Below are 27,964 nucleotides of genomic sequence, written 5' to 3'. Positions count from 1 at the left end.
CATAAAATGACGATTAGGGTTAAGTGTTCTTGCTTAAGCCGTTAGGAACTTAATCCATTAAGTTCGTTACTCCACTAGGCCAAACAAACAATGTAATTGGGCATAAGTGATACTTCAATCCACTGGTCCAAACGCACGTCCCAGTAAACCAAAATTAACATCTCCCAAAATTAGGGTTTTCTAAACCCTAATTAGGGTCTCCAACCCAAACACAAGTCAATTAGTCCAATGATTAGATTTTTGGGTCAATTATGGTTTCATTAGGTCAACTAGGGTTTCATTAGGTCGGGCACCACCTACTACAACCTCAGGTAGTGGTGGTTAATGGCGGCTCACGGCGGCAGCCACCACCTCGTCGTGGTGGTTGTGATTCTAGATCCAAAACATGTCCAAGCATATCTCAAATAGCAATCCATTAACACTCAAATGCACACCGCCACCCAACATAGCGGTTGGTGGCGGCAGAAGGCAGCAACCACTACCTCACGGTGGTGGTGGTGGGTGTTCCGACCAAAAACTGCATATACATCTTCACACCATAAAGTACACTCACACAAATATAAAGTACATTCACACACACAAAAACACACACACCCACCACCACACAGCGGTTGGTGGTGGCAAAACAGTGGTCTAAGGTGGCAACAAGATAACGGCTACCATCGTGGGCTGCCATGGTGGTTCCCATGCTTTTTTGACCAACAGAGAAAGCGCCCACATACGTATTCGGATAGCAGAAACCACACGCCTTCACAAGACCTGCTGGACGTAGCCACGATTGGTGGCAGACGATAACTGGAGCATTGAAGAAGGGTTGTCGCTTGGAGCTGTAGTGGCGACGGACATGGCTGGGGTGTATCACCGTCGAAACGGAGAAGAGATGTGGTGACCGCCAACAACAGCAGCAGCGACAGAGGGATGGAAACCCGCTGGTGGTATTTGTCATCACTGGCAAAGGGAATAGCGATAGCATTGGATGGCGGCTCACACAGCAGCATGGTCGTCGGTTGATGACAACAGTTGATTGGAGCTTCGACAGGCCAGAAAACGAGAGGAAGTCGGGTGGTGGCGGCTGGACGATTCATGTATGGCGACTAATGAATATTAGGGTTAGGGTTTAGACAATGGGAAGGGACACCGGGTATATCCCCTGTTCTTTCAAAATTTGGTCCACTTATACAAGGTCAATCCCTCCTCACAAGATTTGTGTTCAATTTAAATCCATAATTACCTTTAGCCCCTGCTTCCATAATTCCTTTCATAATAAGTCCAATAATTACCAATCATACTTTGACTTCTAAAGTCCTTTTCAAATTCAATCCATAATTTACCAAACAACCCGCAACCTTCAAAATTCTTTACAAACTAATCCGGAAATTACATTTTAACCCCCAAACTCTCAATTATGACTTTTTAACCCCCAAAACCAAAGCCTTGCTATATTATCCCGCATTTAGGGCTACTATTCATTTAATAATTTGATCTATTTATTTACTTAATAAACAGAATATTACAATTCTCCCCCACTTAAATTAGATTTCGTCATCGAAATAATTCCTTACCAATTATGTCACGCCAAACAACTTAAGCGTCATGGCCACAATTCCGAGTATACCCCAATCATCCCAAGGTAACTGGTACCAACCCTTGCAGGGCTCTACTACCCGAAGATGAATGAATTCTTGCATCATGATCACATTTACTTAATCTGAAATCCAAAGTATCGTTATGGTCTGACTCCCTGACCGACCGCCTATACTAAATCATTGTCGAATCCAATCCACTTAATTCCCCACTGACTACTCCTCTTCTGATAACTTAAGTTTCCTACTAGACACAGTCTCACCGACCAAACGTCCCTGCAAAACACTTATACTTGATAGAAGGCTCAGATAATCCTTCAAGTGGCAGACTTATCCCTGTAACAGTTAGACTTAGACGAGAGTTGCGCAACATGGTCAAATCTATTACTCTGAGATTATTTAATCCATCTACAAGTGACTTGGCACTTTCGATCAACAAGCTACTCATACGCACATGAATCCCCAAGTTACTACCATTGCCTGAAGCATCACGCTGCCTCCTATCTGCTTTCCAAGGGCAACCGAAATCTCCCTGGATCCCCAACTTATTTGGAATACTAAATTCTTGTCTGGTTGTTGAGCTAAAAGTAACCTCACAGTCGCCCCACGCGACTACTGAAGAGGACTTCGGCTATCGAAATCTGCCCTAACCATATTGCTACTCATGGCTCCATTATTACTTCTGATCTTCCCAATCATGATAGTCTAACTATCTTTTTCCGTTGAATCTAATACAAAAAAATGAATGCTACCAGAACCACTATAGTCTTACATCACGCATGGTCTCCAACGACCTACCGTTTCCCGAATCTGATCACATTGTAGCCTACTCATATTCGTGCGGCTGACTCGTACTGACCTAAATCATCTAAAGGGATTTGTGAGTGACTTAGAATTACCCAAGAAATCAGTTACCCATTCATACATGAATCCTAAAACACTAATACTTCCAAGCATATATGGGTCTTGGTCTCCCCGTCGGTCTATTTCAACTGGATATGTCGAGCATATATGGGTGTTAGCCTCCCCTTCGGTGTATTTCAACTGGATACTACCCGAAACACTGGAACTGTCCGGAACAACATGCTATGGCCTTTTCCATAATCCTATAAACTAACTCACTCGGGCCTAACTTATCTGAATGAACCTGTGAATGCTTACAGCTTATTTCGTAGTCTAACAACACTTTCTCACACTATTTGGCTACTAGTGAATACTACAGCTATCCTGAAGTCTTACAACACTTCCCACACTATCTGACTGCTAGTGAATGCTATGACTATCCCGTTGTCGTACAGCATTTTCCACATTGTCTCACTGTTGGTGAATGTTGTGGCTATCTCATAGTCTTACAGCACTTTCCACACTGTCTCGCTGCTGTTGAATGCTACGGCTATCCCGCAGTCTTACAACACTTTCCATGTTGTCTCAATCGATGATTAACAATCCGATCACATCCAACGTCGAGCACACACACGATCTAACATCCCAAACTGAACTCATGTCCTGACTAGAATCCCCAACATAATTCCCTAAAGCCTGTTATCAAGCATTTTGAGAATGCAATCTCATTATTGGCAAGTTTTTCGAACTTCCAACTCCTTAATCCATAGAGCTGCTTGGGCTATCTTCCTTCCTGACAAGGATGTGAAACTTATCCCAGTTTCAAAATTGATCCTGCTTCTGATGTAACATCTGGACTTCCAGGTATATTATTTTTTATTTACTTATTTAATTATCTCTTGAGCTACTCGACAAGTCGGTGCTCCAAATCGTCGAGTAGAGTCGCAATGTGTCACGTGGGTTTAATGACATACTCGATGAGTCCGAGGAGCAGACTCGTCGAGTAGGCGCTGTGATGAGAAACCCTAAATCCCTGGAGGATTTAAATGCATTTATAGCCTCATTTGCGGCTACACTTCCTAGAGAGCAAACCCTAAATGGCCTTTGAGCTTATAGAGAGAGTGATTTTCTAATTGTGAGTGTTTGGTGCATCTTGTAAAGAGAAGATGAGATTTCCAAGCCAAGGGACAAGAAGGTGTTGCTAGATCTGAGGATGTTTCACTTCAGAGCATCTGGGAAAGGTATAAAGCTTGCACCTTTCTCATTATTTTGTATAGATCTCATGATTTTGTGAATCTAGGGTTTTTCCACCGAAAATATGAGGACCTTGAGTGTCTTATGTTCATTGAGAGGGTTGAACTTCATATCTGGACCATGTGAGTTCCCTATAGTCCCAAAGTCCCTGCTTTATCCAACCATAATAGTGATCTTGAGTGAAAACCCCTTTTGAGGTATGTTTTGGCATTTTAAGCTCAAAATGCCATGCATGAACGTAAAGCTTGTGACTTTACGTGATAAATGAGCCTTAGGATTGTAGATCTAGAGTTTGGGAAGGTTCTCTTCCTTGAAAACGACTGAATGAGATATGAGTCTGAATGGACTCGTCGAGTCAAGGAGTCGACTCGACGAGTCGGATTGGATTGTCCCGATGGTTTTGATTGTGCAACAACTTGGCAAGTTGACGGGTCAACTCGGTGAGTTGAGCCAGACTTTTGAGTAATTTTGTGGATGGAGAGAAGACTCGTCGAGTCCCATAAGTGCACTCGATGATTAGGGTCAACATGGACTGTTGACTCGAGTTCGACTTCTGTTGACTTAGGGATTGGTCAACCTTGTCTTTGGGAAACCTTGGAGGGGTAAAATGGTGTTTCCCCACTTCAAGAGAGAGAAAGAGAGAGAGAGAGAGAGAGATAACTCAGTAAATGTGTGATTTAACGACTTAATTAGATATAATTATCTTATGTGATTAGGAGGAGGCTAGATCTGGTGATTCGTGTGCGAGAAGTATTCGTTCACTTTGCTTACTTACGAGGTGAGTCTTCTCACTATACTTACTAAGAGTGGTATCTTTATGTGATTGAGTTGTTTTATGTGTTTATCTGTGTATTGTAATATTCTACATTATGTCTTTGTGATTTATGTTGAATATTGTTGCCATGAGTTTACTGAGTTGGGAGCGGAGGGCTCCACTGAGACACATTGACCTGAGGGTCTTATTGAGTTATGGCGTAGAGTGGCCAATGAGATGCGTATGATATTTTGGGGAATTCACTAAGCTTTGTGCTTACCGTGTTATGTGTTATGTGTTTCAGGTACTTCGCAGGATCACAAGAAGGCGTCGGCTTGATTGTACACACACCGGAGATTGTTTTATGATTTAGAGGATCCTGGAGTTTTATATATTGTTTTATTTTGAACATGAGTTTTGGTGAATTGACATTGTGGCATTTTATGGTTTATTTATTAAAAGCAATGTGTTTTGAAATTTGAAATTTTGGTCAAAATTTTACGTCGTTACAAGTTGGCATCAGAGCCTTGGTTTGAGGGATTCAAATACACCTCCTAGTGTGTTTGGACTTAAACTGAGTATTTGAGAAGAATTTTCAAAAGAAAAGAATTTTTCCAAAACAAGAACGAGTTTTAAGAGTAAAAAGTTGAAGCGGTGTGTACAATCAGCCAGAGCCCGGACTGTGATTTCCTAAAATACCTTTACTTTTGTGTTACGTGATATTTACGAGATATTTTACTCAAATTGCATCCTAGATGGTAAGATAGGTATTTCGTATTCTATGGCAACAGTTGCCTGATCTATGATGCCTTAGCCTAGGAGATGCTTTGACCAGTGTTATCTGTTATTTGCTTGAGTATGTGCTGAGTTCTGAGTCGGGAAATAATCTTGGAAGAGACACTTAGATGAAATTAAAGGGGGTCTTCTGAGAAGGTAGCCTATGATTCGTGAGATATAGAGTATTTGTGAATTAGAATCCTGGGAGGAGGACTTGGGGTGACTACAGGTGGGGTGTGGAAGGTAGTATTGGGCCCGTACTACTGGAATCATCTGATCTACAGGCAACTCAAGTAAGTATCCTTAGGATGCTAAGGAGAAAGTAAGGATGAGTAGTAGATTGTGAGTATGCTCGAGTGAGTCTCTGATTATTTTGTGTTGTGTTTCAGAGACATCATGGTAGGTATGCGCCACACCCCAGGGAGCAGTGGAGTTAGCGATGATGAGATTCGCAGGATGATTCACGACAAGGTAGCCACAGCCATCTGAAAGGCTATTCCGTAGATGTTTGGTTCTATAAAGACCAATTTGATCAAGACGTTTGATGAGCGATATGATGTGGTTTCCGAGGCGGTTGCTGCTAGACCGTAGGGGGTGACTCATTGTTGTACCGAGAGTTCAGCATCACAAAGCCACCAGAGTTTGATGGGACTCAGGATTCGATTCCTACGATGAGATGGATCTCTGATATTGAGGGATGTTTCTACACTTTTTCATGCCCAGAGCATTTGAGGGAGGGTTCTTGTTGAACCAGCTTCACTGGGGGCGAAGGACTGGTGGAAGTTTGTGACGAGCAGTTTCACTCTTGCAAAGCATGTTGTAGTGACTTGGGAGAGATTTTTTGCGATGTTCCGAGATGAGTATGTTCCCCCGGTAGAGAGGGAACGGTTGGCCCATGAGTTTCTTTCTCTTAAACAGAAGACAGAGTCAGTGACTGTGATTATGCGGATGTTTCACGAGAGGGTGTTGTTTTGCCCTGAGCATGTGGAATTTGAGCAGGCTCGCATGAGTTGGTACTTGAGCATTCTAAGGAGGGATATTCGGGAGTTCGTGGTGAACTCGTCTTACCATACATTTATTGAGCTCCAGAAAAATCTCAGGAGGAGGGAGATCCATCTGGAGACTCGAGCGAGGGAGGACGCGGAGTCTCAGGGGAGAGAGCGGCGGCCGACGTAGTCGCAGCCGGCAGCCAAGTGGGATAAGCCCGCAGATCTGAGATCAGGAGGCCAAAAAGGGCGCACTTGTGGCAAGTGCGGCAAGAGTCATGAGGGATCTTGTCGGGCGGGGATTTGCTACAAATGTGGCAAGGAGGGGCATATGGCGAAGGATTGACCCAAGGGTTTTGCATTCTGTTTCCACTGCAATCAGACTGGCCATCGGAAGGCCGAATGCCCTCAGCTTGTTCAGGGATCATCCTAGGGTTCCACTCCTGTTGCATTGCGTGTTACTGATGTTAGGCCGGTGAAGATCGAGGTTCCGAAGGCTCGTGGGAGAGCTTTCTATCACATAGCTGAGGAGGTCCGCGTAGCACCTGATGTCGTGGCTGGTATGTATTTCCCTAATTATTCATTTATTTATTCATAACTTCTCTTTATGATTATCATGTTCTATATTTAGGTACATTTCTTGTGAGTTTTGTACCTGCTTTAGTGTTATTTGACTCGGGTGCGAGTTGATCCTTCGTGTCTATAGTCTTTAGTCTTCACATTAGCAACTGGTGTGAGGCGTTGAGTCGACCTCTTAGGGTTTCTATAGCAGATTGGTTAAGCCGTTTTGGAGCAGTGATCGACTGTGAGCGCCAGTTGGTGACTATACGAGAACCTAGTAGGGGAGTGCTTATAGTGTATGGCGAGGGTACCAGATCTGGGTCAAGTTTTTGCTCTACCGTCAGGGTAAGGCAAATTTTACAGCAGGGTTGTATGGGATTCCTGGCGTATGTGATGGATTCTTGGACTATGTCAGAGAGGCCGAGTTCTATATCCGAGGTTCCGATAGTATGCGAGTTCCCTAATGTTTTCCCCGAGGAGATACTGGATGTGCCTCCCGAGAGGCAAGTGGAGTTTCGGATTGATTTGGTTCCCGGGGGGGGGGGGGGGGGGGTCGCCAAGGCACCTTATCGCCGCCACAGATGTAGGATTTATCCTCACAACTTCCAAAGCTGTTGGGTAAGGGATTTATTCGACCAAGTATCTCGCCATGGGGAGCGCTGATCCTTTTTGTCAAGAAAATGGATGGTTCACCTCAGATGTGCATTGATTACCGGGAGTTGAACAAGTTGACGGTCAAGAACCGTTACCAACTTTTGAGGATGGATGATCTATTCGATCGGCTGCAGGGGGCATCTTCGTTCTCAAAGATGGATTTGAGATCCGGATATCACTAGATGAGAGTGTGCGAGGAGGATATTCAGAAGACGGCCTTTAAAACTCATTGTGGGCATTACCAGTTCGTGGTGATGCCTTTTGGACTCATCAACGCACCGACAGCGTTCATGGATCTCATGAACCGGGTGTGTAAGCCTATGTTGGATCGGTCGGTGGTCGTGTTCATTGATGATATCATAGTGTATTCAAGATCCAGGGAGCAACATGTGTGACATCCCCAATTTCACGGCCAGAAAAGACCGATTTGTTTTATGCTTTATGAAAATCAGAGTACCTCTTTTAATAAAAAATTTGCGGAATTTATTCCCAGAAAAACACGATAAATACGTTATCAAATCATTTCCGAAGAAACGTATTTTATTCATTTTAAAACATTTGGGATGTCATCGTCAATACAGAAACATAAGCATAAACAGAACTTACATTCATTTCACTAGTGATCTATATCTCCTTAATCTCTCAGTGTAAAGCAACTTCGTATCGATACCTGTGATACAATTAAAGTGAGTGGGTTAGGCTTCGGAACCTGGTGAGTACATAGGGTTTTCAACCCACAATAATATAATTATTATGTTTAATCAACAAACAATTAACCCAATTATCCATCCCCATTATCTTCTTTATTCCTAAGTACCTTCCCTAAGGATTTATCCTAAGGGTCGTCTCCTACATCATATTTTCCTCTCATCTCCTTACATCACATTTCCTTATATGTTTGTTCCTAAGGACTCTCCCTAAGGATCAGCACCTACATCACATAGACAGTATTGATTCAGGGATTTCTCCCTCAATACGTGCCCAACAAGGGTTAGGGTATCATCGCATGAATACGTAGTTACAACATCGCCTGAACTCGTAATTCATAGTAAGGGGTTATAGTATCATCGCATGAATACGTAGTTACAACATCACCTGACCTCGTAATTCATAGTAAGGGGTTAGAGTATCATCGCATTAATACGTAGTTACAACATTGCCTGAACTCGTAATTCGTCACCTACAGGTTATGAGCCTGCTAGTGTTTCCATGGGGTTGTCTAGAATAGTCTGTGGTCGTCATCTATACTCTGGTAGATGACTACATCTCCAAATTGTCAGACAAGGTTGTAGTATCCTACATAACTGATTCATCATCACCTATCTATCCTCACCTAATTATCATCACCTTCCTATCATCACCTATCTCTCATTATTTTATTTCATCACACACCAACTATTTCATTTACCCATGTTTTATCCCAACATATTTGTAGATATAAAATAAATATACAGTTTAAATCATTTAAAACATGTATAAAATCATTCATCCAACATAGACAACAAGTATTCAGATAATATGCACACATAGCACGTAATTTATGTAAAATACTTCATATCTATGTGTAAGATGAAAGTAACTATGCACTCACCTGAGTAGGTGGTGACTCGGTTCTCGGACAGTACTTTGTAACTCTTAAAACAATTTTCCTCGACAAAACCTAGTATCAATACCACTAGGGTTTAGTCTAACGTTAACCGCGACTAATTAATAATCTAGCTATTATTATTATTATTATTATTATTATTATTATTATTATTATTATTATTATTATTATTATTACTATTATATAAGCGTTAAACAACACTATATAACTCATAATAATAGCCTAAATAATTATTTTAAGGTCCTAATAATGTTAATATAATTAATTAGAAGCTATATTAAAAATAGTGTAGGCTTCCTTAGGGTGCTAGGGGATCACCTAGGATTAGGGGAGGGTTAAAACCCTTAGAAAGAGAAAGTTTAGAGAGAAGAAATGAAGAAAGGTGTGAGATTTTCGGAATGGCTCGCATGCTATTTATAGTGAATTTTTATGACACTCACGTCGTGTATCTCATGATTCACTCCGTACACTTCCCATTTGTGTCCCTAGCTTCGGATGGTGGCCATGACACCTCACGTTGTGAGTGTCATAAAAATCACGTCGTGAATTGGATCTTATCCTCTCGCAGCTTCTAGATTCCGAATTATGACAGAATGTCGAGAGCGTCATAATTCTCACGTCGTGAATTGGCTCTTATCCTCTCGCAGCTTCTAGATTCCGAATTATGAGAGCATGTCGTGAGCGTCATAATTCTCATGTCGTGAATTAGCTAGTTTAGGTTTCTTAAAAGCTAAATCTTCGGAATGCCATAAATTTTGCATACGAACTCCGTTTTTGACGTTCTTTATATCCACGCGTAGGTGGAGACATATTCTACAACTTTCATTTAGATCCATAAGGCTAAAAAGTCCTCTATCTTAAATTCACTATTTACATCTCCCGGCTAGTTTTGCCGAAAAACTTCGACGGGCCATAACTTTTTCGTTATAACTCGGATATTGGCGTTCTTTATATGTATCGAACCCTTGAGACATATTCTACAACTTGGTTAATATTATTTATTATAAATAATCTTTTGTAGAAAAGTGTAACACCGAAAATTTTCAAAACAATTTTTTTTCAATTTTTATAAAACATAATTCCATTGATATTCATAAAACAACCATTTTAATTATCCAAACAAGACAATACAAAATCCCAAGATCATGATGTCAAGCTCCGAATATGTGTGTGTACGGATCAAGCCGGCGCCTTCCCGCGGTCGTCACTAGTACCTGAAACAATAACATCAACACTGTAAGCACAAGGCTTAGTGAGTTCCCCAAAATACTACATATAACACATATTAGCCACTCGAGGCTATAACTCTGTGGGTCCGTACACCCAAACTCTGTGAACCTTCCGGTTCTAACTCTGTAAACATGCACAGCATCAATCACATAGAAGTAATGCAGTACAACACATAACATACATAGCATACAAATACTCTATCACATAACTCTGGTTACCTACTCAAGGTAAAGTATAGTGAGAAGACTCACCTCGCGTGTCTCAGTAAATCGTAAACCTGAAATCGCTAATCACTCGACCTGTCGAGCTGTCGTCCCCCTATAGCACAATACACCTCTAATTAACACTTTCCCAACTAGGGTTGACCACACTATAACAAGTCAATCTAGGTCAACGGTCAACGGTCAACTTTGACCGGACTCAACGAGTGCGCTATAGCGACTCGGCGAGTCTGAGCGTATGCACCAATTTCCTGGAACCCTCCCCTGACACGTCGAGCATTCACTCATCTCGACGAGTTCCACCTGGTTACGAGTTGTGGGGCCACCACGACTCAACTCGCCGAGTCTAAAGAACAACTCGGCGAGTCCAGTTAGACTCAGTCCACCTGTCCATTCTGGCTCCCCCTTGACTCACTGAGTCCACCTTTCCCAACTCGGCGAGGCCACTCACAGTGTGGTCGGGCAACATTCATGCTACTCGCCGAGTCTGTTCTTCGGACTCGGCGAGTCCATGCCATGCACTGACTCAATCTTGCTCTAAAGGTCAGATCCAGTCCATTAATCCATAGATCCAGTCCCTCCAAGCTCATTTAGCACATAAAGTTACAATCTTGATGCACATACAACCTCTATATGACCATATATGATGTTTTTGACTCAAATACTACAACACAAGGTCAAAGACTCCATTGTCACCCATAAAGCTTGATGAGTGAGGCTCTCTGGACCTCTATGGGTCCAGATCCATAACCTCAACTCAAGGAGGGAACCAATGGGCATCAAATCCTCCCATAAATGACCATCATAAGCCCTAAATTGCATAATACTTCACTAAACAGAAAATGGTCCGAGATAATACCTCTAGAGTGATGATCTAAGCTCCAAATCCACGAAATAGCAACCTCCTTTGCTTCCTCCTACCTAGAGTCTCCTTCTTCTTGCTAAATAATACACACAAGGTCAAGAAATGCCCCTTTCTCTTCACAAATCGCTCAAGAACACAAGGGTCACTCACTGAGGGTTGGGGTGAGCACAAATGACGGCCATAAGGCCCTTTAAATAGGCCTCAAACCCGGAGATTTAGGGTTTCATTACCCAGCGCAGACTCGCCGAGTCCATATCCTGGACTCGCTGAGTCCAGGCGCGCTCCATTGTCCAAATCCGCATCCCTACTCGGCGAGTCTGAGCTCCAACTCGCCGAGTCCCCCCTCACAAAACAACAAAATTAGATTTACAAGATACCTGGTAAAATCCGGATGTTACAACTCTCCCCCACTAGAACTAGACTTCGCCCTCGAAGTCCCGCTCTAAAACAACTCCGGATGCTGCTCCCGCATCATATGCTCCGGCTCCCAGGTCATTTCGGATCCCCTCCGATGTTGCCACTGAACCAGAGGTACCTCCTTGTTCCTCAAAACCTTGATCTTCCGATCCCTAATGGCCACTGGTCTCTCAGCATAATTCAGGCTTGCATCTACCTGAATATCCTCTAATGGAACCACTGCCGACTCATCGGCTATACATTTCCTCAACTGTGATACATGAAAAGTGTTGTGAATCTGCCCCAACTCTGCTGGTAACTCCAGCCGATAGGCTACCCGGCCTACCCTTTCGATCACACGAAACGGACCTATAAACCGGGGCCCCAATTTGCCCCTCTTCCTGAACCAGATCACTCCTTTCCAAGGAGAAACCTTCAGGAGAACAAAGTCGCCGACCTGAAATTCCAGCTCGGACCGGCGTCTATCCGCGTAACTCTTTTGTCGGCTCTGAGCGGTCAATAACCTCTGTCTGACCAGCTGTATCTGCTCTGTCGTCTGATTCACGATCTCTGTACTGCCCATTACCCTTTGCCCAACCTCTCCCCAACATATGGGAGTCCGACACCTCCTACCATACAACAGCTCAAAGGGCGGCATACCGATGCTCGAATGATGGCTGTTATTGTAGGAAAACTCTGCCAAAGGCAAATACGTATCCCAACTACCCCCAAAGTCCAATACACATGCCCGAAGCATGTCCTCAAGTGTCTGAATCGTCCGCTCACTCTGGCCATCGGTCTGGGGGTGGTATGCGGTACTAAAATGCAGCTTAGTACCCAACTCCTCATGAAATTTCTTCCAGAAGCGGGAAGTGAAACGCACATCGCGGTCTGAAACGATCGAGATCGGCACCCCATGCCGAGATACAACCTCCCTCACATAAATCTCTGCCAACTTCTTCGCCGAAGAACTCTCACTGATGGCAAGAAAGTGAGCGCTCTTCGTCAACCTATCCACAATCACCCAAATTGCATCGACTCCTCTGGCAGTCCTCGGCAATTTGGTGATGAAATCCATAGTGATCTGTTCCCACTTCCATTCGGGAACCTCCAACGGCTGCAACTTGCCATGCGGTCTCTGGTGTTCGGCCTTTACCCTTCGACAGGTCAAACACCTCTCGACAAACCATGCGACATCCCTCTTCATACAAGGCCACCAATACTCCTTCCTTAGGTCCAAATACATCTTTGTAGCCCCGGGATGGATCGAAAATTTCGATCTATGAGCCTCCTCCATCAATGTAGTACGTGTACCGCCAACAAACGGTACCCAGATCCGGCCCTGATAAGTCATAAGGCCTCGACTATCCGATACGAACTCCGAAACCAACCCAACGACCCGCTCTCTCTTCTGCATCTCCGGACGCACAGCCTCGGCCTGTGCCCCACGAATGGCGTCCAGAACTGGAGCTATCACAGTCAGTCGCAAACATACATTTCGCAGTGGAGCACTCTCCGCCCTGCGACTCAATGTGTCGGCTACCACATTAGCCTTGCCCGGGTGGTACAAAATCTCGGAATCATAATCCTTGACCACATCTAACCACCTTCTTTGCCGCATGTTTAGGTTAGGCTGATCCATCAGGTACTTCAAGCTCTTATGGTCCGTGTAAATCGTACAACGAACCCCATACAAGTAGTGCCGCCAAATCTTGAGGGCGAACACCACTGCCCCCAACTCCAGATCATGTGTGGGGTACCTCGTCTCGTGAGGCTTCAACTGCCTCGATGCATATGCTATCACATGTCCCTTCTGCATCAGTACCGCTCCCAGTCCTAAAATTGATGCATCACAGAATACCACAAAACCCTCCATCCCTTCCGGAAGAGCTAATACCGGAGCTTCACACAACCTCTGGCGAAGCGTCTCAAAGGAGGTCTGCTGCTCGGGACCCCATAGAAATGTAACACCCTTCCGGGTCAATCTGGTGAGTGGAACCGCAATCTTGGAGAAATCCTTAATAAACCTCCGATAATACCCTGCCAACCCAAGGAAACTCCGGATCTCAGAAGGTGACCTTGGCACCTCCCACCTCATCACTGCGTCAACCTTGGCCGGATCGACCAATATCCCCTTCTGGTTAACGAGATGTCCCAGAAACTGGACCTCCCGCTACCAAATCACACTTGGAAAACTTTGCATACAGTTTCTCCGATCTCAAAACTCCAAGAACCTCCCTCAAATGCTCCTCGTGCTGCTCTCTAGATCTCGAATATACCAGAATATCATCAATGAACACAATCACCGACCGATCCAACATCGGCCGACATACCCTGTTCATGAGGTCCATGAACACAGCCGGGGCATTGGTAAGCCCAAAAGGCATCACCATAAACTCATAATGCCCATAACGCGTCCTGAATGCTGTCTTCTGGACGTCCTCGTCCTGTACTCTCACCTGATGATAGCCCGACCTCAAATCAATCTTGGAGAACCAAGATGCTCCCTGTAACTGATCGAATAAATCGTCGATCCTCGGCAACGGGTAACGGTTCTTGACCGTCAACTTATTCAGTTCCCGATAATCAATACACATGCGATGTGAGCCATCTTTCTTCTTCACAAACAGGATGGGTGCTCCCCACGGCGAGCTACTCGGCCGAATAAACCCCTTCCCCAGCAACTCCTGAAGTTGCGCGGATAACTCTTGCATCTCGGGAGGCGCAAGGCGATATGGCACCTTAGCGATAGGCGCGGCTCCCGGAATCAAATCAATACCGAACTCCACTTGCCTCACGGGAGGCACACCTGGTAACTCTTCGGGAAAGACATCTGGAAATTCACGCACCACCGGAACTTCATCCACTGAACTCGGTCTCTCGGCGATCACCCGCGTATCCATCACATACGCCACAAAACCCTTACAGCCCTGCTGTAAACACTGTCTCGCCCTTGCAGCCGAACAAAAGGCAGATCCAGAACGTGTACCCTCGCCGTAAACCGATAGAACTCCCCCACTAGGATCTCGTATCGTCACCAGCTGACGCTCGCAATCGATAACCGCACCGAATCGGCTCAACCAGTCCATGCCCACTATAACACAGACATCACCCATCGCAATAGGAATCAGGTCGATCGGGAACTCAACCCCAAAAATCTCCAATACACATCCCCGGAGGACCTCTGTGGCACGAATCACTCTGTCGGCGGCTATGGAAACCCGCAGGGGACGACTCAGTGCCCCACGACTAACACTGATATGCTGACTAAATGTCAAAGATACAAAAGATCGACTCGCACCCGAGTCAAATAACACTAAAGCAGGTACAGAATTCACAAGGAAGGTACCTATGCATAGCATAATATAAGTATAATATCTCGACACCATAAATAAATAATAAAAAGGAAATGTACCAGCCACAACGTCGGGTGCAGCGCGGACCTCTTCTGCAGTCAGCTGAAAGGCTCTCCCCCGAGCCCTCGGTGCCTCGGCCTTCACGGGCCGACTCTCTGTAGTAGTAGCTCTGATGGCGGCGGGAGCAGAACCCTGAGATGCTCCGCGCAGCAGCGGACACTCTGCCTTCCGGTGTCCGGTCTGGTTACAGTGGAAGCACACTGTAAACCCCTTGGGGCAGTCCTTGGCCATATGCCCCTCCTTGCCACATTTGTAGCAAGACCCCGCTCGACAGACTCCATCGTGACCCTTGCCGCACTTTCCACAAGTGCGCCCCTTCTGGCTCCCGTGTTGGGGATCAGCGGGCTTGGCCCGCTTGGCTGCCGGCTGGGACTGTGCCGGCCGCCGATCCCTCCCCAGAGACTCCGCCTCCTCTCTGGCCTGAGTCTCAAGCTCAATCTCCCTCTTCCAAGCATTTGCCTGAAGCTCGGCAAATGTCCGATACGAGGAGTTCGCAGCGAACTCTCGAATATCCCATCTCAGAATGCTAAGGTAACGGCTCATACGTGCCTGCTCAGTGGACACGTGCTCAGGGCAGAACATCGCCCTCTCATGAAACATCCTCGTAATCGCTGTAACTGACTCGGTACCCTGCTTGAGGGTCAGAAACTCCTGTGTCAGACGCTCCCTCTCCACCTGAGGAACGTACTCATCTCGGAACATGGTAGTGAACCTCTCCCAGGTCACTGCCGAAAGCTCAGTCGGTGTGAAATGCACCGTCACAAACTTCCACCAGTCCTTCGCTCCCAAGCGAAGCTGGTTCAGCACGAACCGAACCTTCAAATGCTCAGGGGACGAGCAAGTGAAGAAGCATCCCTCCATATCAGATATCCACCTCATAGCTGCCACCGGGTCCTGCGTACCATCAAACTCTGGTGGTTTGGTGTTGCTGAACTCCCTAAACAATGACGCATCACCTCCCTGGGGCCTTGCCGCAGCAATCGCTGCGGTAGCTGCTGCAACCGCAGCCTCAGAAAGAGCGGCATAGCGCTCGTCAAATGTCTCAATCAACGCGGTCTTAATAGACCCGAACATCTCTGGTAACTCAGCTCTGATGACCGCAGCCACCTCCTCATGAATGATCTGTCGAATCTCCTCATCGCTAGTTCCGGCATCCTCCGGCATGTGACGTGTCCTCACCATGATCAACCTCTGAAATACAACATGCGATAATTAGAATTTACTCGAACACTCTTACATTCGACAATCCACCCCTCCTTGATTCTTGGTATCCCAAGATTCTTATTTGGACTGTGTACCGCACCGGTGCTTTCAGTAGTACGGGCCCAATACTACTGTCCGCACCGTCTCAGTACACACCCCAAATCTTCCTCTTCGGATCCCAATCCCCAAGTACTCTATTAATCTTAAATCACTTTGTAACAGATCTCACACAAGGTCCTAGCTGCTACCTAGATACTCTCAACACCTCATAGCAGCTCACCCTTTCCTAGGCTAAGGCATCACAAAACAGGCCACTCTAGTCCTATCAGCAATACCTAGCATACTCTAGCATGCAAACACATCACATTAATAATAATTATCACGTAATATAAAGTATTTTGGGAATTCACCGTTCGGGCGCTGGCTGATCATACACACGTTCCTCCCTGGAAAATCTTTTACTCTTAGAAAATTTTGGTTTTATTTTGAAAACATCTCTTCAATTCCTCAGTTTGAGTTCAAATACCCCCGAAGGTGTATCCGAATCCCTCAAACCAAGGCTCTGATACCAATTTGTAACACCGAAAATTTTCAAAACAAATTTTTTTCAATTTTTATAAAACATAATTCCATTGATATTCATAAAACAACCATTTTAATTATCCAAACAAGACAATACAAAATCCCAAGATCATGATGTCAAGCTCCGAATGTGTGTGTGCACGGATCAAGCCGGTGCCTTCCCGCGGTCGTCACTAGTACCTGAAACAATAACATCAACACTGTAAGCACAAGGCTTAGTGAGTTCCCCAAAATACTACATATAACACATATTAGCCACTCGAGGCTATAACTCTGTGGGTCCGTGCACCCAAACTCTGTGAACCCTCAGGTTCTAACTCTATGAACCTTCCGGTTCTAACTCTGTAAACATGCACAGCATCAATCACATAGAAGTAATGCAGTACAACACATAACATACATAGCATACAAATACTCTATCACATAACTCTGGTTACCTACTCAAGGTAAAGTATAGTGAGAAGACTCACCTCGCGTGTCTCGGTAAATCGTAAACCTGAAATCGCTAATCACTCGACTTGTCGAGCTGTCGTCCCCCTATAGCACAATACACCTCTAATTAACACTTTCCCAACTAGGGTTGACCACACTATAACAAGTCAATCTAGGTCAACGGTCAACGGTCAACTTTGACCGGACTCAACGAGTGCGCTATAGCGACTCGGCGAGTCTGAGCGTATGCACCAATTTCCTGGAACCCTCCCCTGACACGTCGAGCATTCACTCATCTCGACGAGTTCCACCTGGTTACGAGTTGTGGGGCCACCACGACTCAACTCGCCGAGTCTAAAGAACAACTCGGCGAGTCCAGTTAGACTCAGTCCACCTGTCCATTCTGGCTCCCCCTTGACTCACTGAGTCCACCTTTCCCAACTCGGCGAGGCCACTCACAGTGTGGTCGGGCAACATTCATGCTACTCGCCGAGTCTGTTCTTCGGACTCGGCGAGTCCATGCCATGCACTGACTCAATCTTGCTCTAAAGGTCAGATCCAGTCCATTAATCCATAGATCCAGTCCCTCCAAGCTCATTTAGCACGTAAAGTTACAATCTTGATGCACATACAACCTCTATATGACCATATATGATGTTTTTGACTCAAATACTACAACACAAGGTCAAAGACTCCATTGTCACCCATAAAGCTTGATGAGTGAGGCTCTCTGGACCTCTATGGGTCCAGATCCATAACCTCAACTCAAGGAGGGAACCAATGGGCATCAAATCCTCCCATAAATGACCATCATAAGCCCTAAATTGCATAATACTTCATTAAACAGAAAATGGTCCGAGATAATACCTCTAGAGTGATGATCTAAGCTCCAAATCCACGAAATAGCAACCTCCTTTGCTTCCTCCTGCCTAGAGTCTCCTTCTTCTTGCTAAATAATACACACAAGGTCAAGAAATGCCCCTTTCTCTTCACAAATCGCTCAAGAACACAAGGGTCACTCACTGAGGGTTGGGGTGAGCACAAATGACGGCCATAAGGCCCTTTAAATAGGCCTCAAACCCGGAGATTTAGGGTTTCATTACCCAGCGCAGACTCGCCGAGTCCATATCCTGGACTCGCCGAGTCCAGGCGCGCTCCATTGTCCAAATCCGCGTCCCTACTCGGCGAGTCTGAGCTCCAACTCGCCGAGTCCCCCCTCACAAAACAACAAAATTAGATTTACAAGATACCTGGTAAAATCCGGATGTTACAAAAAGTGTTTTTCAACCCCTATTATCTCTAAAGTGACTAGCCCGGATCTACGGGCGTTACAGCATGAGAAGCATCTACGAGAGGTTCTTAGGGTTTTGAGGTCGGAGAGGCTGTATGCCAAATTCTCCAAGTGTGATTTATGGCTTTGAGAGATCCACTTTCTGGGACATCTCATTAATCAGAGCGGGATATTGGTCGATCCGGCCAAGATTGAGGTAGTTACGAGATGGGAGGTGTCGAGATCCCCATCCGGGATCTGGAGTTTTCTGTGATTGGTCGGCTACTATCATAGATTTATGAGGGATTTCTCCAAGATTACGGTTCCTCTCACCAAGTTGACCCGGAAGGGCGTTACTTTTGTTTGGGGGCCTGAGCAGTAGGCATCTTTCAAGACCCTTTGCCAGAGATTGTACGAAGCTCCGATGTTATCCCTTCAGACGAAGTAAAGGAATTTGTAGTCTATTGTGGTTCTTCTGTAACACCGTGATTTTCAAGACAAGATTTTTCATTTAAATAATCAATTTAATATTAAAAACACTTGTTTAAAATCTTATTCACATTCGAATTACAAAACATAGTTTCATTTTCATTATAATAGAAGACCAGGATCCTCCAAAACACAACTCTTTCTTCGGTGTGTACAATCGAACCGTTGCCATCCCGCGTTACTGTAAGAACCTGAAACAACATAACATAAACAACGTAAGCACGAAGCTTAGTGAGTTCCCCAATATACACCTTACGCACGTACGCCTTTCCAGGCCCTGACCTTCCGGTCCACTGCACAATGCCTTCCGGCCCATGAGATACTCGCCTTCCGACCCATAAGATATTTGCCTTCCGGCCCATAAGATAATTGCCTTCCGGCCCATAAGATAATTTCCTTCCGGCCCATAAGATAATTGCCTTCCGGCCCATAAAATAATTGCCTTCCGGCCCATACACATATATAACACATAATACAAATACTCTAACACATAAAGCACATACATCATATATCATACCTGACCTTTCTGTCACATAATACTTTGCCTTCCGGCCCATATATAAACATGTATATCACGCGTAGCAGCTAACTTTCCATTTATAGCATATAAACATAACACATAACATACTTGACCTTCCGGTCACACAATCAAACCCTTCCGGGTGAAGTATAGTGAGAAGACTCACCTCGCGGACGCTGGGAGATAGCAACTCCTGAAGTCCTTTGCACTTGATCCTCCGAGCTACAAGCTCCCTGTAACATCATATATCTCTTATTAACACTTCTACTTTCCACGTTAACTGACCCTAAGAAATCACACCGGTCATCTCTGGTCAACAGTCCATTGTCAGCTCGACTGGACTCGGCGAGTTCCCTGGCGACTCGGCGAGTCTGGTCGTTCTTCAATCCTCTAAAATTCCCCTTCTACTCGTCGAATATCCCCTTTGACTCGACGAGTTACTCCTGGAAGAATCGCGGGGCCACCCCGACTCCACTCGCCGAGTCTGAAGAACAAACTCGGCGAGTCCCAGTGAATCTTCAAGCTACTCGCCGAGTCTGACCATCCGACTCGGCGAGTCCACGCCATGCAGTCGATCGAACTGCTTCCTGAGGTACATATTTTCCCGAATATACAAACATGGATCCTTCTGGACCTCTAAGGGTCCTAATGCAAGGTTATAAACGTTGAATAACAACACAACAAACCATCTAGACTCCAAATGGGTTCCATAAACCCTAAATCTATATACACATCAATCACAGGAGAATGTAATCCGAGTTATTACCTGAATGATGTACCTTCCATGTTCCCCAAACTTCAGAACTCGAACTCCCTGCAGTTCCTTTAACTAAAACCCTTCTCCTCCTTGCACAACAATTCCTTCAAGGTCACCCATGGCCTTCAAGCTTGCTCTAGACGCCTCAGTCGTTTAGGGTTCTCTTCAATCGGCCAAAAGACGAGCAATGACGGCATAAGATCCCTTATATACGTCCCAAACTGAACGGCTAGGGTTTTCCACTGAACAGCGTCGACTCGCCGAGTCCATACCTGGACTCGTCGAGTCCAGCCACGAACCCGCGACCACAACTGCGACCCTACTCGGCGAGTCTGGCTCCAACTCGCCGAGTCCCCCCTTTAAAACACCCCAAAATGCTATTAAACAATACTTAAGATTTTGGGCTGTTACAATTCTCCCCCACTAGAATTAGACTTCGCCCTCGAAGTCTCACTCTGAAAATAGTTCTGGCTGCTGCTCCCGCACCACACGTTTCGGCTTCCCTAGACACTTCCGATCTCTTCCGCGGTTGCCACTGAATCAACACCAGAGGTACCTCCTTGTTCCTCAGAAACTTGATCTTCCGATCCCTGATGGCCACTGGCCTCTCGGCGTAACACAGGCTCGCATCCACCTAATCGTTCTCTAGTAGAACCACTGGTGACTCATCTGCTATACACCTCTTCAATGGCGACACCTAAAAGTGTCATGGATCCATCCCAATTCCGTTGGCAGCTCCAACCGGTAGGCCACCTTTCCTACCTTCGCACCTTCACACACAGACCCAACATACCGAGGCCCCCACTTACCCCACTTCCTGGATCGAAACACCCCTTCACAGGGAGAGACTGTCAGGAATACGAAGTCGCCGACCTGAAACCCATGCTCGAAACGGCGTCTGTCAGCATAACCTTCCTGTCAACTCTAACGATCTTTAACCTCTGGTTAATCCTGCTGCATCTGCTCTGTCGACCAAAACACGATCGCTGTACTGTCCACCGCTTCCTGCAACCGAGAATTACCCAAGACGCGACTCTGATCTAAATTTCAATGATCACATGACCCATAAGGGTTATGAAACTCTGAATCACCGGTTCCCCGTTCCTAAGCCCACTTTATCCATATCGGATAACTGAGGGACCCATTCTCAATTCTCAGGGCAACTCTCACGAGTTCTCCTCTTGCAATCGTATACACATGCTGCACTCACCCCCCACGTAACTTTCTCTTCCCTTACCTAGGAAATCCGCTTGACGACCTTGTCACTATTCCATGTACCGCACCCATTCCGGATCTGCTCGCAAGGACTCTCGGGTCCATGCATTACCTTTCCTCAACGAACGAGATTCCGACATCACCTTCCATGCAACAGCTCAAAGGGCGGCATACTAATGCACTAATGATGGCTGTTAATATGGAACAACTCAACCAATGATAATTACGTACCGCGGCTTCCTCCGACAGCTAATACACATGCCCGAAACATGTCTTCGAACGTCCGCATCGTTCGCCCTCTCTAAAGTGTCCTCAGATGTCATCATGATAAGCTCCTTTCCCATATTCCTCTTCAAGACTAAGTACCAGATCAACTTTTGGCTCCACCTCTGAGCCCCCAACGGTCACCCATATCGCGATCCAAATATTCCACTAACTTTTCTCCCCGTGACCACTATCCCGACCCAGTGACACGTAAGTCACAAAATCTTCTTTTCCTCGTGAGAGAAAATACAATCTCACCGAGGATCGTCTCAACTCTAATCTCTGGTTTCTGCTGTGCCTCTTCCTTGTGTATCGCCCCGCATCTCCCGACAGAGACGAAGACCCCCGTCTCGCCCCCGACTCAACATCCAAGCTCCAAAGACTCAATACCAGGGCTACCCAAACTCGAAACTCTTCCACCTCATACGCTGCTCGAAAATATTCCAACATAAAAATTCTCTTATCACCCAGTGAGTACTGCAACTCCACGCAGTATCACAACACCCTCTGACTAGTGAGTACTGCGACTCGAACATCCACCACAGACTATGGAGGCAATCAACATAACGAACGCCCATCTTGCGAAAATCCATCCTCTCAATAATCTCCCTAAATGCCCATACTCGAAGACTCCTACTAAATCCGCAGATACCTAATATGCCACACGTCGATTCAATTCGGGATTCCCGAATAACTCCAAAATAAGGATATCATACCCGAATATCCCATATTACTACCACCACCACTGATCCCCTGCACCCCATAATTAATCTATATTTTCCCCGCCTTACAACCTTGGTGCATATAATTTCTCGATTGGAATGCGAGATAATGTTGACGTACGAAATGCGCTGATAATTCTCCAATCCCTTTTTCCCGACACTCAAAATCCAAACAAGGATACGCATACCGACTCCGAAAGTTGACTGCCCAATCATTCTCTATCTTCTTGCAACAACACCAATCAACTGTCATGAATACGTTCGTTCTCCTCTTCAAGTACTTCCCGCATTAACTCACTCTGACCCCTTTACTCGATCATCGACACCTCTGGTCTCATGATTTCCTACTGCATCTCTATACTCCACTTATAACTACTCTTGGCAATTCTTTGTTTTCTACGTACTGCACCCGGTTCTCCCCCACTGGGGTTCGAACCGTCACTAGTTAGCATACCATCAACCCACAACTATCTTTCACCAGCGAAATCGTACCTTCTCCAGGAAAGTGCTATGCAACGCCCAATAGTCCCTCCCCTTATAAAGTCGATCAACCCTCTATACTCTGAACCTCTGGTTAACTCTCCAAGAACTTCTCATCACGGCTGCCTCTAATCGTTCCAAATCCCATACCAACCTAATACTAAGCATCTGCACTGCTCGATAACGTCTTTGACTCGTAGACTGCACCACAAAATCATCGTTTCTCTCATCTCAACTCATCAACCCATATCCAACGCCGGATTTGTCCCAAGGACAGGAACTCACTCTCAACATAGACGAAACTCTCTGCACTGCAAAACTCGACTGAACTCTTCACGGCTACCACTATAACACAACCTATTATTCTCAATTAGGTGTGGTGTGGTTCTCGACTACCTCAGTCCCAACTGACTGTCTGCTCACGGTAAATCACTGCCTCGCGGCACACCCGCCACCTGATGCTCTGAGGGAAATCATTATCGATAACTACCTGCAGGGTGTACTCCAATCCAAAACTGAAACACCAGACCTCTCGTGTCTTGCACACGAACATAAATGGCACTACCCACCTAGAAGGTGACCTCTCCTCTATCGACTGATTTCTCGACTCAGACCGAAATTTCCTCTCCTTTTAACTCCCTACCACAATACTCTTATAGGTACTCGCCTTTCCCCTCAAGGAACGCCTCTCCATCCTCAATCATGATCTACTGGCCTAAAACCCATAGCGTCCGATCTTTACCTCATCGATCATAACCGGATAACAAGATAGTCACCAGCATCATCCACTACGAACCATGGTACTCATCCCATGACATCCCTTCTCAATTTGCTTCGGTGTATGGTACCTGAACCATAGCATCACTCCTCAATCTGCTCCAATGTATAGCACTCGGACCACAACATCTAACTCAATCTGTTCCGATGTATGGTGCCCGGACCATAACATCACTCCGCAATCTGCTCCGATGTATGGTACTCGAACCATAACATCACTCCTCGTTCCGTTCCTTAGGACCTTCAGAATGCTCCCTGTATCAAGTATGGGTCCTCTGCTTTCAGTAGTACGGGCCCATACTACCTGCCATATCTACCCATACTTTCTACACGGACCATCCCAAAGTTCCTAAGTAGCTGATCAATCTACTCTTTCACCAATCCCATCGCGCGTGCTCGCTCTCCAGCGAAATCCTCTACTCTACCAGTGCACTCATCTGGCTAGGTTTACTCCTTAGTCCCTTCCGCCGTCCCCCCCCCCCCCCACTTCTTTGCTATCAGCTGCTGAAGAGTTCCTAATGATGCCAGCCATCTACCTCCTGAGTATCGTCATACTCACTTAGTAGCTGACTCCCATCATCGAGAACTCCACAAAGCACGAAGCAAGCAGCATTCGAGCATCGAAGCATACATAGGACTCCCTATCTGTGATAGCTCCACCTTCTCGGCTCATCCTCGGAAGTACCACTGTACTCTGTAGCTCTACCCCTCGTGCGTTCTAACTAGATACCCTCACTCATCACATACACACAAAAGCATAACGCACATATAACAACCAACCCTAGACTAAGGCATCACAAATCAGGCCACTCTAGTCCTAAGATATGAAATACCTAGCCTGTCTCTAGGATGCAATAATATCTCATAAAGTGCATAATAAATATTTCATAACACAAAAGTAAGGGTATTTTGGGAAATCACCGTTTGGCTCTGGCTGATTGTACACACTACTCTTTCTTGCTTTCTCTTTGAACTCTTATTCACTTTTAGAAAACCATTTATTTGGAAAACTTTTTCTTACTTCCTCAGTTTGAGTCCAGATTTACCCGTAGGCGCGTCCGAATCCCTCAAACCAAGGCTCTGATACCAATTGTAACACCGTGATTTTCAAGACAAGATTTTTCATTTAAATAATCAATTTAATATTAAAAACACTTGTTTAAAATCTTATTCACATTCGAATTACAAAACATAGTTTCATTTTCATTATAATAGAAGACCAGGATCCTCCAAAACACAACTCTTTCTTCGGTGTGTACAATCGAACCGTTTCCATCCCGCGTTACTGTAAGAACCTGAAACAACATAACATAAACAACGAAAGCACGAAGCTTAGTGAGTTCCCCAATATACACCTTACGCACGTACGCCTTTCCAGGCCCTGACCTTCCGGTCCACTGCACAATGCCTTCCGGCCCATGAGATACTCGCCTTCCGGCCCATAAGATATTTGCCTTCCGGCCCATAAGATAATTGCCTTCCGGCCCATAAGATAATTGCCTTCCGGCCCATAAGATAATTGCCTTCTGGCCCATAAAATAATTGCCTTCCGGCCCATACACATATATAACACATAATACAAATACTCTAACACATAAAGCACATACATCATATATCATACCTGACCTTTCTGTCACATAATACTTTGCCTTCCGGCCCATATATAAACATGTATATCACGCGTAGCAGCTAACTTTCCATTTATAGCATATAAACATAACACATAACATACTTGACCTTCCGGTCACACAATCAAACCCTTCCGGGTGAAGTATAGTGAGAAGACTCACCTCGCGGACGCTGGGAGATAGCAACTCCTGAAGTCCTTTGCACTTGATCCTCCGAGCTACAAGCTCCCTGTAACATCATATATCTCTTATTAACACTTCTACTTTCCACGTTAACTGACCCTAAGAAATCACACCGGTCATCTCTGGTCAACAGTCCATTGTCAGCTCGACTGGACTCGGCGAGTTCCCTGGCGACTCGGCGAGTCTGGTCGTTCTTCAATCCTCTAAAATTCCCCTTCTACTCGTCGAATATCCCCTTTGACTCGACGAGTTACTCCTGGAAGAATCGCGGGGCCACCCCGACTCCACTCGCCGAGTCTGAAGAACAAACTCGGCGAGTCCCAGTGAATCTTCAAGCTACTCGCCGAGTCTGACCATCCGACTCGGCGAGTCCACGCCATGCAGTCGATCGAACTGCTTCCTGAGGTACATATTTTCCCGAATATACAAACATGGATCCTTCTGGACCTCTAAGGGTCCTAATGCAAGGTTATAAACGTTGAATAACAACACAACAAACCATCTAGACTCCAAATGGGTTCCATAAACCCTAAATCTATATACACATCAATCACAGGAGAATGTAATCCGAGTTATTACCTGAATGATGTACCTTCCATGTTCCCCAAACTTCAGAACTCGAACTCCCTGCAGTTCCTTTAACTAAAACCCTTCTCCTCCTTGCACAACAATTCCTTCAAGGTCACCCATGGCCTTCAAGCTTGCTCTAGACGCCTCAGTCGTTTAGGGTTCTCTTCAATCGGCCAAAAGACGAGAAATGACGGCATAAGATCCCTTATATACGTCCCAAACTGAACGGCTAGGGTTTTCCACTGAACAGCGTCGACTCGCCGAGTCCATACCTGGACTCGTCGAGTCCAGCCACGAACCCGCGACCACAACTGCGACCCTACTCGGCGAGTCTGGCTCCAACTCGCCGAGTCCCCCCTTTAAAACACCCTAAAATGCTATTAAACAATACTTAAGATTTTGGGCTGTTACATCTTCTATCTCAGGGATGGGTGCAGTGTTGATGTAGAGGGTCACGTGATTGCATATGCGTCGAGGCAGCTGAATCTTCACGATACGAGGTATCCCACACATGATTTGGAGTTAGGGGAGGTGGTGTTTTCCCTTAAGATTTGGCGCCACTATCGTTATAGTGTTAGGTGTGCCATCTACATAGCCCATAAGAGCCTGAACTATCTCATGAATCAGCCCAACCTAAATATGAGACAGTGGAGGTGGTTAGATGTAGTAAAAGATTATGACTGTGAGATCTTGTACCATCCGGGCAAGGCTAATGTGGTAGTTGACGCCCTGAGCCGTAGAGTAGAGAGTGCTCTGATCCGAGATGTCTGCATGAGGATGTTAGTAATGACTCTAGTCTTAGATACCATTCGAGAGGCCCAAGTGGAGGCCATGAGACCGGAGAATCACAAGACGGAGCGGGTGATTAGGCAAGTGTCTGAGTTTTTGCTAGATAGTCGAGGGCTTATGACTTTCCGGGGGTGGATTTGGGTGTCCTACACTGGCGGAGCTCGCCGTATTTTGATGGAGGAGGCGCATAGATTGAGATTCTCAATCCATACAGGATCCACTAAGATGTACTTGGACCTGAAGAGAGATTATTGGTGGCCCTGTATAAATCTCTGATATTGAGGGATGTTTCTACACTTGTTCATGCCCAGAGCATTTGAGGGTGCGGTTCACGTTGAACCAACTTCGCTTGGGAGCGAAGGACTGGTGGAATTTGTCACGGCTAGTTTCACTCCTGCAAAGCATGTTGTGGTGATTTGGGAGAGATTTTTTATGATGTTATGAGATGAGTACGTTCCCCCGGTGGATCACAGGAAGGCGCTAGCTAGATTTTACACACATCGGAGATTGTATTATGATTTAGAGGATCCTGGAGTTTTATATATTGTTTTCTTTTGAACATGAGTTTTGGTGAATTGACATTGTGGCATTTTATGGTTTATTTATTAAAATCATTGTGTTTTGAAATTTGAAATTTTGGTCAAAATTTTATGTGTTTCAGGTACTTCTCAGGATCACGGGAAGGCGCTGGCTTGATTGTACACACACCAGAGATTGTTTTATGATTTAGAGGATCCTGTAGTTTTATATACTATTTTCTTTTGAACATGAGTTTTGGTGAATTGACATTGTGGCATTTTATGGTTTATTTATTAAAATCAATGTGTTTTGAAATTTGAAAATTTGGTCAAAATTTTACGTCGTTACATTTGAATCCCTGGATGATTCTCCCCTGCTTAGATTCGACTAAGTCTTCGCAATACATGAAAATTGTAAA

The 27,964-nt window shown here is 45.4% G+C and overlaps 1 long non-coding RNA gene across 1 annotated transcript; it reads left to right on the top strand.

Moving 5' to 3' along the window:
- Positions 1-31: 31 nt before the first annotated feature.
- On the top strand, positions 32-27,799 carry LOC145001422 (uncharacterized). The gene is made up of 6 exons (XR_013661563.1): positions 32-3,290; positions 3,588-3,667; positions 4,397-4,458; positions 4,739-5,504; positions 5,601-6,757; positions 27,689-27,799. It is a non-coding gene; the product is annotated as an uncharacterized LOC145001422 (long non-coding RNA).
- The last annotated feature ends 165 nt before the right edge of the window (positions 27,800-27,964 follow it).

Source organism: Lactuca saligna, chromosome 6, assembly GCF_052625555.1.
Source record: "Lactuca saligna cultivar CGN05327 chromosome 6, ASM5262555v1, whole genome shotgun sequence".
Classification (NCBI taxonomy): Eukaryota; Viridiplantae; Streptophyta; class Magnoliopsida; order Asterales; family Asteraceae; genus Lactuca; species Lactuca saligna.
Note: the sequence above shows the minus strand (reverse complement) of the source record. Positions and strands in the feature narration are given on the sequence as shown.